Source organism: Oncorhynchus keta, chromosome 4 (assembly GCF_023373465.1).
Source record: "Oncorhynchus keta strain PuntledgeMale-10-30-2019 chromosome 4, Oket_V2, whole genome shotgun sequence".
Lineage (NCBI taxonomy): Eukaryota > Metazoa > Chordata > Actinopteri > Salmoniformes > Salmonidae > Oncorhynchus > Oncorhynchus keta.
This window is the reverse complement of record NC_068424.1, coordinates 13,127,910-13,141,431: the sequence shown is the minus strand read 5'-3', so window position 1 is coordinate 13,141,431 and position 13,522 is coordinate 13,127,910. Positions and strand designations below refer to the sequence as shown.

The 13,522-nt window shown below is 44.6% G+C and overlaps 1 protein-coding gene and 1 long non-coding RNA gene across 2 annotated transcripts in view; one reads left to right on the top strand and one right to left on the bottom strand.

Annotated features, from left to right (window-relative positions):
* LOC127916474 (catenin delta-2-like) overlaps positions 1-13,522 on the bottom strand; it is a 660,130-nt gene that overhangs the window by 224,121 nt on the left and 422,487 nt on the right. The window lies entirely within an intron of this gene.
* LOC118380113 (uncharacterized) lies at positions 11,480-13,250 on the top strand. The gene is made up of 3 exons (XR_004824776.2): positions 11,480-11,554; positions 12,455-12,620; positions 12,736-13,250. It is a non-coding gene; the product is annotated as an uncharacterized LOC118380113 (long non-coding RNA).

The window sequence follows — 13,522 nt, the reverse complement described above, 5'->3', positions numbered from 1 at the left end:
CCTCTACCTCTTCTCTACCTCTCCTCTACCTCTTCTCTTCTCTTCCTCTCCTCTACCTCTTCTCTTCTCTACCTCTCCTCTACCTCTTCTCTTCTCTTCTCTACCTCTCCTCTACCTCTTCTCTTCTCTTCTCTCCTCTTCTCTACCTCTTCTCTACATCCTCTTCTCTTCTCTTCTCTTCTCTTCTCTTCTCTTCTCTTCTCTTCTCTTCTCTTCTCTTCTCTTCTCTACCTCTCCGCTACCTCTTCTCTTCTCTACCTCTCCTCTACCTCTTCTCTTCTCTTCCTCTCCTCTACCTCTTCACTTCTCTTCTCTACCTCTCCTCTACCTCTTCTCTTCTCTTCTCTTCACTTCTCTACCTCTCCTCTACCTCTTCTCTTCTCTTCTCTTCCTCTCCTCTACATCTTCACTTCTCTACCTCTCCTCTACCTCTCTTCCTTCTCTCCTCTAGCTCTCCTCTACCTCTCCTCTACCTCTTCTTCTCTTCTCTACCTCTTCTCTACCTCTCCTCTACCTCTTCTCTTCTCTACCTCTCCACTACCTCTTCTCTACCTCTCCTCTACCTCTTCTCTCCTCTACTCTTCCTCTCCTCTACCTCTTCTCTTCTCTACCTCTCCTCTACCTCTTCTCTTCTCTACCTCTCCTCTACCTCTTCTCTTCTCTACCTCTCCTCTACCACTTCTATACCACTTCTCTTCTCTACCTCTCCTCTACCTCTTCTCTTCTCTACCTCTCCTCTATCTCTTCTCTACCTCTACTCTACCTCTTCTCTTCTCTTCTCTTCTCTACCTCTCCTCTACCTCTTCTCTTCTCTACCTCTCCTCTATCTCTTCTCTTCTCTACCTCTCCTCTACCTCTTCTCTTCTCTACCTCTCTTCCTTCTCTCCTCTATCTCTCCTCTACCTCTCCTCTACCTCTTCTCTTCTCTACCTCTTCTCTACCTCTCCTCTACCTCTTCTCTTCTCTTCTCTTCTTCTCTCTCTCTACCTCTTCTCTTCTCTACCTCTCCTCTACCTCTTCTCTTCTCTACCTCTCCTCTACCACTTCTATACCACTTCTCTTCTCTACCTCTCCTCTACCTCTTCTCTTCTCTACCTCTCCTCTATCTCTCATCTACCTCTTCTCTACCTCTTCTCTTGTTTCCGCTACCTCTTCTTTTCTCCAACTCTTCTCTTTTCCACCTCTTCTCTCCTTCCTCTCTCTCACTTCTCTTCAATCCGTCTTCTCTCCTCTCGTCTTTACTTCTCTACCTGTTCTCTTCATGTTTTCTTCACTAACTAAACCTAGAACTCTTCCTCTCCTCTACCACTTCTCTTTTCTTCTCTTCCTCTTCTCTACTTTTCCACTACTTTTCTCTATCTCATCACTTCTCTACCTCGACTCTTCTCTCACTCTTTCTACCTCGTGTCTTCTATATAACTTCTCTTCTCAACCTCTCTTCTAACACTTCACTCCCCTCTCTACCTCTTCTCTTCTCTACCTCTCCTTTACCTCTTCTCTTCTCAACCTCATCTCCCATCCTGTCTCCTCTCTATCTCTCCTCTCATCTACCTGCTCTCTTCTCTAATCTAACTCTTCTCTCCTCTACCTCTTCTCGTCTCTACCTCTCCTCTTCTCTACCTCTCCTCTACCTCTTCTCTTCTCTACCTCTCCTCTACCTCTTCTCTACCTCTCCTCTATCTCTTCTCTACCTCTCCTGTATCTCTTCTCTACTCTACCTCTTCTCTACCTCTCCTCTACCTCTTCTCTTCTATACCTCTCCTCTACCTCTTCTCTACCTCTCCTCTACCTCTTCTCTACCTCTCCTCTATCTCTTCTCTACCTCTTCTCTTCTCTTCTCCTCTACCTCTTCTCTTCCTCTCCTCTACCTCTTCTACCTCTTCTCTACCTCTCCTCTACCTCTTCTCTTCTCTTCTCTACCTCTCCTCTACCACTTCTATACCTCTTCTCTCTTCTCTACCTCTCCTCTATCTCTTCTCTTCTCTACCTCTCCTCTACCTCTTCTCTTCTCTACCTCTTTTCTACCTCTTCTCTTCTCTACCTCTCTTCCTTCTATTCTCTATCTCTCCTCTACCTCTCCTCTACCTCTTCTCTTCTCTACCTCTTCTCTACCTCTTCTCTTCTCCTCTCCTCTTCTCTACCTCTCCTCTACCTCTTCTCTTCTCTACCTCTCCTCTACCTCTTCTCTTCTCTACCTCTCCTCTACCTCTTCTCTTCTCTACCTCTCCTCTACCTCTTCTCTTCTCTTCCTCTCCTCTACCTCTTCTCTTCTCTACCTCTCCTCTACCACTTCTCTACCTCTTCTCTTCTCTACCTCTACCTCTTCTCTTCTCTTCTCTTCTCTTCTCTTCTCTTCTCTTCTCTACCTCTCCTCTACCTCTTCTCTACCTCTCCTCTACCTCTTCTCTTCTCTACCTCTCCTCTACCTCTTCTCTTCTCTACCTCTTTTCTACCTCTTCTCTTCTCTACATCTCCTCTACCTCTTCTCTTCTCTACCCCTCTCTACCACTTCTCTACCTCTCTTCCTTCTCTCCTCTATCTCTCCTCTACCTCTCCTCTACCTCTTCTCTTCTCTACCTCTTCTCTACCTCTCCTCTACCTCTTCTCTTCTCTACCTCTCCTCTACCTCTTCTCTTCTCTACACCTCCTCTACCTCTTCTCTTCTCTACCTCTCCTCTTCTTCTCTTCTCTATCTCTCCTCTACCTCTTTTCTCTACCTCTTCTCTTCTCTACCTCTTCTCTCCTCTCTACCTCTTCTCTTCTCTACCTCTCCTCTACCTCTTCTCTTCTCTTCTCTACCTCTTCTCTTCTCTTCCTCTCCTCTTCCTCTTCTCTTCTCTACCTCTCCTCTACCTCTTCTCTTCTCTACCTCTCCTCTACCTCTTCTCTTCTCTACCTCTTTTCTTCTCTTCTCTACATCTCCTCTACCTCTTCTCTTCTCTACATCCCTCTTCCACTTCTCTTCTCTTCCTCTCTCTACCTCTTCTCTACCTCTTCTCTTCTCTACCTCTCCTCTCCTCTACCTCTTCTCTTCTCTACCTCTCCTCTACCTCTTCTCTTCTCTACCTCTCCTCTACCACTTCTATACCACTTCTCTTCTCTCCTCTCTCTATATCTTCTCTTCTCTACCTCTCCTCTACCTCTTCTCTTCTCTACCTCTCCTCTATCTCTTCTTTACCTCTACTCTACCTCTTCTCTTCTCTTCTCTTCTCTACCTCTCCTCTACCTCTTCTCTTCTCTACCTCTCCTCTATCTCTTCTCTTCTCTACCTCTCCTCTACCTTTTCTCTTCTCTACCTCTCCTCTACCTCTTCTCTACCTCTCCTCTATCTCTTCTCTTCTCTTCCTCTCCTCTACCTCTTCTCTTCTCTTCTCTTCCTCTCCTCTACCTCTTCTCTTCTCTTCTCTTCTCTTCTCTACCTCTTCTCTTCTCTTCTCTACCTCTCCTCTACCTCTTCTCTTCTCTTCTTTCTCTTCTCTTCTCTTCTCTTCTTCTTTCTCTTCTCTTCTCTTCTCTTCTCTTCTCTACCTCTTCTCTACCTCTTCTCTTCTCTACCTCTCCTCTACCTCTTCTCTTCTCTTCTCTTCCTCTCCTCTACCTCTTCACTTCTCTACCTCTCCTCTACCTCTTCTCTTCTCTTCACTTCTCTACCTCTCCTCTACCTCTTCTCTTCTCTTCTCTTCCTCTCCTCTACATCTTCACTTCTCTACCTCTCCTCTACCTCTCTTCCTTCTCTCCTCTAGCTCTCCTCTACCTCTCCTCTACCTCTTCTCTTCTCTACCTCTTCTCTACCTCTCCTCTACCTCTTCTCTTCTCTACCTCTCCACTACCTCTTCTCTACCTCTCCTCTACCTCTTCTCTTCTCTTCCTCTCCTCTACCTCTTCTCTTCTCTACCTCTCCTCTACCTCTTCTCTTCTCTACCTCTCCTCTACCTCTTCTCTTCTCTACCTCTCCTCTACCACTTCTATACCACTTCTCTTCTCTACCTCTCCTCTACCTCTTCTCTTCTCTACCTCTCCTCTATCTCTTCTCTACCTCTACTCTACCTCTTCTCTTCTCTTCTCTTCTCTACCTCTCCTCTACCTCTTCTCTTCTCTACCTCTCCTCTATCTCTTCTCTTCTCTACCTCTCCTCTACCTCTTCTCTTCTCTACCTCTCTTCCTTCTCTCCTCTATCTCTCCTCTACCTCTCCTCTACCTCTTCTCTTCTCTACCTCTTCTCTACCTCTCCTCTACCTCTTCTCTTCTCTTCTCTTCCTCTCCTCTACCTCTTCTCTTCTCTACCTCTCCTCTACCTCTTCTCTTCTCTTCTCTACCTCTCCTCTACCTCTTCTCTTCTCTTCTCTCTCTTCTCTACCTCTTCTCTACCTCTTATCTTCTCTATCTCTCATCTTCCTCTCCTCTTCTCTTCTCTTCTCTTCTCTTCTCTTCTCTTCTTCTCTTCTCTTCTCTTCTCTACCTCTCCTCTACCTCTTCTCTACCTCTTCTCTTCTCTACCTCTCCTCTACCTCTTCTCTTCTCTTCTCTTCCTCTCCTCTACCTCTTCACTTCTCTACCTCTCCTCTACCTCTTCTCTTCTCTTCACTTCTCTACCTCTCCTCTACCTCTTCTCTTCTCTTCTCTTCCTCTCCTCTACCTCTTCACTTCTCTACCTCTCCTCTACCTCTTCTCTTCTCTACCTCTTCTCCCCTCTACCTCTTCTCTACCTCTCTTCCTTCTCTCCTCTAGCTCTCCTCTACCTCTTCTCTTCTCTACCTCTCCTCTACCTCTTCTCTTCCTCTCCTCTACCTCTTCTCTTCTCTACCTCTCCTCTACCTCTTCTCTACCTCTCCTCTACCTCTTCTCTTCCTCTTCTCTACCTCTCCTCTACCTCTTCTCTTCTCTTCCTCTACTCTACCTCTTCTCTTCTCTACCTCTCCTCTACCACTTCTCTACCTCTTCTCTTCTCTACCTTTCCTCTACCTCTTCTCTTCTCTACCTTTCCTCTACCTCTTCTCTTCTCTACCTTTCCTCTACCTCTTCTCTACCTGTTCTCTTCTCTACCTCTAACGCTTCTCTTATCTGCCTCTTCTCTACCTTTTCTCTTCTCTACCTGTTCTCTTCCTCTTTTCTACCTGTTCTCTTCTCTACCTCTTCTCTTCCTCTACTGCTTCTCTTCTCTTTTCTTCCCTACATCTCCTCTGACTTTTCTCTTTATATCTCTTCTCTACCTGTTCTCTTCTCCACCTCTTCTCTACCACTAACACTTATCTTATCTGCCTCTCCTCTACCTCCTCTCTTCTCTACCACTTCCCTTATGTTCTCTTCTCTAGCTCTCCTCTCCTCTAGCTCTTCTCTCCTCTACCTCTTCTCTTCTCTACTTCTTCTCTTCTCTTCTCTTCTCTACCCCTTCTCTTCTCTACCACTTCTATTATCTTCCCTTCTCCAGCTCTCCTCTCCTCCACCTCTTCTCTACCCCTTCTCTACCTCTTTGCTAGAGCCGACTTGGACATATTTTTTATAAAAGACAGAACATACCACATTTTTGAATATTTTTTTGATATAAGAAAAGTAAAGCTTTTTGTTTCACCATTGCCTGGATCTCATTGAATGTTTTTTCAGTTTGGGAACTTTGTATGTGGACTGTATGTGGACTGTATGTGGACTGTATGTGGACTGTATGTGGACTGTATGTGGACTGTATGTGGACTGTATGTGGACTGTATGTGGACTGTATGTGGACTGTATGTGGACTGTATGTGGACTGTATGTGGACTGTATGTGGACTGTATGTGGACTGTATGTGGACTGTATGCATCTGAAACAACCCCTCCTCAGGCTTGTGGCTATGGTCAACTGATAAAGAAGCCACTACAATTAAGTCAAAAGTCTCCGTTGAGGATTACTATCAGAAGGAAAGCTCCGGTACAGACACACCTGGATATGGTTCTATTTGTCATTGCATTTGGACTGTAAGGACAGCTCGCTTGGAAGGACTTCAACTCCTAGAATTCGCCAGCCGTGAGTAACCACTGCGATTGTATGAGCTGCCCTGTTCAATGACATTGTTTGGGCAAGCATATTATGGAAGTGGGCTTATTATTGGAACATTTTATAAACTTGGGAATGGAATTCAAAACACAGCGCTGTGAAGACAATTAAGAAGTTTGAGTTTGGCAAACACTGAGATCCTATGCACTATGTAGCCTAATCATATGTCTAATTTTAGGCCTAACGTGGAAATGCAATGCATCAATGGAACGCAACTAAAGGATCTAAAGATACTGGTGTTTAAACTTAATTAAAGGGGACAAAACCTATAATGGGATGAAATGTTTAAAATGCATTTAAAATGCCGAACTTGCACATGTTCAATTCATAATGGGTCAATATGCTGAAATGGATGACTGTGTTTCAAAGCATTATAGGATGTCTGAAGGGGTATTGAGTTTAACATCTTATAGGTTGCTGTAACGCTATACAAGACCAACAGAACATGAAAGAGCTTAATCTTCCCACCAACGTAAAGTTGAAAATGTCAGGCCAAAATAGTGCAGGATCTGTTTTATGGAGATATTCAAGATCCCCTGTCCAACCAAAGGTTTTTAAAAACCAAAACAGTAGCAGACGTTAAACAGCAGTTCTAGTCCAAGAGTCGGGGAAGCAGCTTTGCCACTGCAGTAGCTGTAGTGGCAGATCTTTATTTTAAAGGTTTTTTCAGAGTTGCAAACATTCAAAGTAAAGAGACCATGCACCTACCCTTCTGATGCTCCCAGTATCTCATGTGTATTTTGTGCTGGTGAGCATTTATTGGTTGACTGCCAACAGGTGAAGGCACAGCCACACGATGCCAAGGTTGAGTTTCTGAGATCAAAAGGCCTTTGTTTTGGCTGTTTGATGAGAGGACACTTAAGTAAATCATGTAAAAGAAGGAGGACCTGTCAGAAATGTCAAAGAAGGCACCACACTATCCTGCACAATGAAGGAAGAGAGAGATTTAGATTTCAAAAGGAAGATACGAGGGGTGTAGCAGTGAAGCGGGAGGAGACTGTCAGCAGTGCTCTTGTTTCACTGGAAGCAGGTGAAGATACCGGGGCCGGTACAGATTGCGTACTTGCAATTGTGCCAGTTCAAGTAAAGATGGCAAATGGAAGCAAGTCTGTGTTAACCTGTGTTTCTTGGTAGCTCAGAAACATTTTGTACGGAGAGACTCATTGGCTGAAAGCTGAAAGCTAAAGGCAGTGAGACTGAAAGGGGGTTACGTATGATGGGGCAGGAGAGTCCTACCAAGAGCTTGGAGATATCTGGAATAGAAATTGGCAATGTGGAATGTGACACATTTATTGCATTAATAAAGGTATAATACCAGAGTAAGATCCAAGTGACAAGAGGGAACATTCCCACTCAGAAAAATCTCAAAAGGTAGCGATACCTGAAAGAGGTTCAGTTAAAGGAGATTGAGGCTGAAGTTGAACTCTTGATTAGTGTAAATGCTCCAAATGCAATGGAACCCTGGCAAATCGTAAATAGCCAAGGCAATGGACAGTATGCAGGGAAAACACTCTTTGGATGGGTGATAACAATTATACCATGGCAGAAGAATCTGGGTGTCCTTCTGTAGCTCAGTTGGTAGAGCATGGCGCTTGTAACGCCAGGGTAGTGGGTTCGATTCCCGGGACCACCCATACGTAGAATGTATGCACACATGACTGTAAGTCGCTTTGGATAAAAGCGTCTGCTAAATGGCTAATTATTATTATATTATTATTATTATTATATTATAATTATTATGGCCAATCGTGTCTCAATGGCCGACCTGGGGGTTCTTCTTGTAAATCAGTATAACCATGTCTTCCCTGAGAGAGAGAGTATGTAGAGAAGTGAGATGTCAGCTGAGGATCATAAGGTCATGGAGATGATATCAAGCTCCATAACCCTCAAAGACCGTCACTACTACTTACTGTTGCCCCTTCCCAACAAATATGTAATCCTGCCAAACAATTGTGACATGGCAGAGCAGCGGGCTCTAAATGTTATCAGGAAGTTCAAGAAGGATGCAGGTTAGGCTGCAGAGTATAAAGGCTTCATGGAAGAGGTGATAACAAAGGGTTACGCAGAGAAGGTACTACAACAACAGCTCCTCAGAGGGAAAGGCAAGGTGGGCGGCAGGGTAGCCTAGTGGTTAGAGCGTTGGACTAGTAACTGGAAGGTTGCAAGTTCAAATCCCCGAGCTGACAACGTACAAATCTGTCGTTCTGCACCTGAACAGGCAGTTAACCCGCTGTTCCTAGGCCGTCATTGAAAATAAGAATTTGTTCTTAATTAACTGACTTGCCTAGTTAAATAAAGGTAGAAGAAAAAATGTATGATACATACCACACCATGGTATGTATCAAGCGTTAAGGAACAATACGAGTGGTGTTTAACTGCTCATGGCACATCTCTCAAGAGTGAACTCCTTCAAGGCCCTGACCTTGCAAACATGTGTTTAGGAGTCTTGCGAAGATTTCTGCAAGAGCACATTGCCATGATGACAGACATCGAAGAAATGTTCCTGCGATTCCTATGGTGACCGGACCTAACAAAATATTGGAGGAGTACAAAATGACGGTACATCTTTTCGGTGCTATATTCTCTCAGAGTTCTGCAACCTTTGCACTGTGAAAGAAGGTAACTGGGAGAGGTACGATGAAGAGGTGAATCAAACAGTCAAGTCCAACTTCTACGTTGATGCCTGCCTCAAGTCAGTGGCCACAGAAGAACAAGCCATAGCTCGCACAAAAAACCTCAGAGATGTGTGCTCTCGGGGTGGGTTCAAATTGACCAAGTGGGTCAGCAACAGCCGCACTGTGCTGTTGAACAAGCGGATAAAAGAACTGGACCTGTACAGAGAGAAGCTTGTTGAAAGAGCACTTGGAATCCGATGGAACATTGAAAGTGTGTTACCTTCCGAGTCTCTATCAAGAGCAGAGCCCTTACAAGAAGAGGTATTCTCTCAGCTGTCAGCTCTGTTTATGATCCATTAGGTTTCATTGCCCCATTCATACCAAAGGCAAAGCAAATATTTCAAGAGCTCTGCAAGCTAAAGTGTGGATGGGACAAAGTCATCCACTAAGAACACTCTATTTCAGGGAAGAGAAGGCTCTCAGAGCTGGACCAGCTGTCCAGATTACAGATTGACAGGTGTATGATGCCTGGGAACTTTGGTCAAGTCAAGACCACACAGGTACATCACTTCGGTGAACAAGGTTATGGCACGTCAAGTTACCTTAAATTCACAAATGGTATGGAACAGGTCCACATCACATTCATGCTGGGGTAATCAAGGGTGACTCTAATCAAGTTGATGATGATCCAAAGACTGGAACATGCTGCAGCTACATTGGCAGTACGAGTGGATAGGATGTTAAGGTTGGAGCTCTAGATTGAACTTGAGGAGTCAACTTTCTGGACAGACAGCAACGATACCAAGAGATTCCATACCTTTGTGGCTAACAGGGTTGCTGTGATCCGTGACCTATTGAAAGCAAAACAGTGGACGTATTTGAACTCCAAACACAACCCAGCCGACGATGTCTCAAGAGGGTTACATATTGAAACATTCCTAAACTCAAAGAGATGGCTCAAAGGACCAGAATTCCTGGAGAAAGCAGAACCACAATGGCCGAAAGTCCCCGAGGAGCATGGCTCCAGGGGTCAGAAAAGATGTCATCGTAAAACAGTACAAGTGTGGAAGAAAAGAGTCCGACCAGCAAAATGATTGAGTACTATTCAACATGGAACAGCTTGAAGAAAGCAGTTGCCTGGATGCTGAAAATGAAGAGACATCTTCTACAGTTAAGCCAGAAAAGGAAAGTTCTCACAAAAACCAATCCAGGATCAGATTTAACAAACTGACTGAATAAATAAATTGACATGTTCAGACCGAACTTGTCAATTTATGCCTACGGAACTAAAGAATACTATGATCCTGCCCAAAAACTCCTACATCTCCAGACTGATCTTACTCCATATCCATGAGCAGGTTGGCCACACTGGGAGATGTCACATGCTTTCCAGACTTCACCAGCGATATTGGATACCCTGTGCCAACGCTTTAGCAAGAAAGATCCTTAAGTGCTGTGTCTTCTGCAGGCCTGGAGAACAGAAGATGGCCGACCTTCCACAAGATCGGGTGTCACCTGATCTGCCGCCTTTCACCCATGTGGGCATAGATTACTTCAGGCCCATAGAGGTGAAGCGAGGCCATGTTCATGTGAAGCGGTACGGTGTGATCTTTTTGCCTTGTGAGTCGAGCTGTCCATCTAGAAGTTGCTTGTTATCTGGATACTGATTCCTGCATCAATGTCCTGCACAGGTCATCTGTCGAAGGGGCCCGGTAACAAGTATTAGAACACACAGAGAGCTAGGAGACGTACTGAAGGAAGGAGTGACATGGTCATTCAACCCTCCCACTGGAGAACACCATGGGGGGAGGGGTGGGGGGGTTGATCTGACTGGTGAAAAAGATCCTTTATTCAGTCCTTAAAGAGCAAGTACTGGATGATGAGGCTATGCAAACAGCTTTGTGTGAAGTTGAGGCGATCATGAATGACAGACCAATCACAACTGTAACAAAATGATGACCCTAATGATCAAGAAACCCTGACTCTGAAACATCTGCTTCATCTGAAAGCAAAGCCAGTCCTGCCACCAGGACTATTCCAGAGAAGTGACCTATACTCACCAAGGAGATGGAAGCAGGTACAATATATCACTGACCTCTTCTGGAAGAGATGGATCAGGGAGTATCTTCCACTTATGCTGGAGCAGAACAAGTGGAACAAATCTTTGAACAAATCTTCAAATCTTTGAACAATCTTTGAATCACGTGCTCCTCTGATTCTTGGATGTCAAACTCTTACATTTTTGGATGTCAAACTCTTACATTTTTGGATGTCAAACTCTTACATTTTTGGATGTCAAACTCTTGACATTTTTTAAAATTGAACACCTGAACACTTCAACTCCAATACTGAGATCAATGGACTCTTGTCCTATATGGGACCTTGTACATTTCTATATAGTTAAGAACTATAATATTTCTCTGGTATAGAATGTTTTGTGTATTTGCTCTATTTTTGAATATTAAGTAATTGTTATGCATTCAGAACAGTTAACAATCAAGGGCCGATATGTTAGAACCGACTTGGACATATGTTTTATAAAAGACATAACAAACAGAGCTCCATGTATGTTTGTGTAAATATATGCAATATGAATGTATATGATGAAATATTAGGTACTGTGTTAGAACCGATTTGGACATATTTTCACATTGCTCTCTTAGTTGATATTTTTAATTATTCTCTATTTTGGGTTAGGTCGGGGTGTGACTAGGGTGGGCATTCTAGTTTTGTTATTTCTATGTTAGCCTGGTATGGTTCCCAATCAGAGGCAGCTGTCTATCATTGTCTCTGATTGGGGATCATATTTAGGAAGCTTCTTCCCACCTGTTTGTTGTGGGATTGTGTTTTTGTGTAGTGCCTGTGAACACTGCATCTACTACACGCTTCGTTTGTTCTGTATTGTTTTGGTGAGTTTGTGGAACTCTACACACGCTGCGCCTTGGTCCGTTAATTCTAGACGATCGTGACAACAATACGTACCTTTATGATTTATATTGACCTGATTGTCCATTCATTCTACTGTATGGTAAGTATGTTAGGTTAAACGCAGGAAGTTGGGCCTTCGGGGGGAGGAGTCCTAGCTAGAGGCGGGTGCAGTATAGTCTTTTGACCACACAGACATGTGTATATATACTATATGTCAAGTAATCTAAGATTTAAGTTGATTGGAGAATGATTTTTTGTTAGATATAAGAAGAATAAACCTGTTTGGATCTCATTGAATGTTTCTTCCGTTTGGGTACTTCGTATGTGGACTGTATGCGTTCCAAACAACACCACTTCAGGCTTGAGCATTTGCTATGGTCAACCAATAAGGAAGCCACTACACTCTTCTCTCCTCTACCTTTCTCTTTTCCACCTCTTCTCTCCTCTACCTTTCTCTTTTCCATTTCTTCTCTCTACCTGTTTCTTCCCTTCCTCTACCTCTACAACTTCTTCTCTTCTCTTCTCTCTACTTGTTTACTTCTCTTCTCTCTACCTGTTTTCTTCCCTTCCTCTACCTCTACAACTTCTTCTCTTCTCTTCTATCTACCTGTTTCTTCCCTTCATCTACCTCTACAACTTCTTCTCTTCTCTTCTCTCTACCTGTTTCTTCCCTTCCTCTACCTCTACAACTTCTTCTCTTCTCTCTACCTGTTTTCTCTTCTCCTCTACCTCTACAACTTCTTCTCTTCTCTTCTCTCTACCTGTTTTCTTCCCTTCTTCTCTACCTCTACAACTTCTTCTCTTCTCTCTACCTGTTTTCCTCCCTCCCACTCCTCTACCTCTACAATTTATTTTCTTCTCCTCTACCTCTTCTCTTTCAGTCTATTTTCAGTCAAACAGAACAAGCAGCTTGTTATTTCCCTCTGGACAGACAGAGGAATCCCTGGTTAACCAGAAGGAGCAGGCGGATTGCCACCACAGTGAGGTGCCCGTTTTATCCTGGCGATCGTGTCTGGCTCTCCAGGAACCTCCCACTCTGCCTGCCTTGTAAGAAGCTGAGCCCCCGGTTGGTGGGGCCATTCAATGTTCTCCGGAGGGTCAACAAGGTTACGTATAGATTACAGCTACGTATCTCACCCTCCTTTCATATTTCTCTCCTCAGGCCGGTAGTTGCTGATCCCCTGGCTGAGACTGTCCCCCACGACACCCCTCCGCTAGCCTTGGACATCGAGGGAGGTCCCACCTATGCCGTCAGATGGACTCCCTGGACTCCCGACATCGTGCGGGTTGGCTCCAGTACCTGGTGGACTGGGAGGGGTACGGTCCCGAGGAGCGGTGTTGGGTTCTGGTGAAGGAAATTCTGGATCCTAACATCATCTGTGATTCCCACCTCCACTGTCCGGACCAGCCCGCTCCTCACCCTCAGGGCCTTCTCCTTGGCTGGTGCTGTCCAGCGGCAGGAGCCGCGTGTCAGTGTGGGGGGACTGTCACGTCTACTCCTGCTCATTCCACGCACCTGCTCCTCATGACAAGGCACACCTGGACTCCATTTCCTCACTCATTACCTCTCCTATATATGGCACTCAGGTTTATTCCCCAGGCAGTATTGATGTTTCATGTTCATACGCTTCTCTTGTATTGTTCTATATTTGGTTTATTATTAAATTTGCCACCTGCACTTGCTTCCCGACTCCCAGCGTCTACGTTACACTGATCAAAGGCTTCCTTCTCTGAGTCATATAGAGCAGAGAGCTCTGCATTCATGTAGATACCGCTACTGAGGTGTGTTTGTGTGTGCATGCGTCACACCCCGCTCAAGTGCTTCAGAAGGATTAACCAGGACTAAACCCAGCCAGGGAGAGAAGACGGGGAGAGAGAGAGAGGAATACTACTATTAATGACATCTCACTTCTTATATTCAGTGCATTTGGAAAGTATTTAGACCCCTT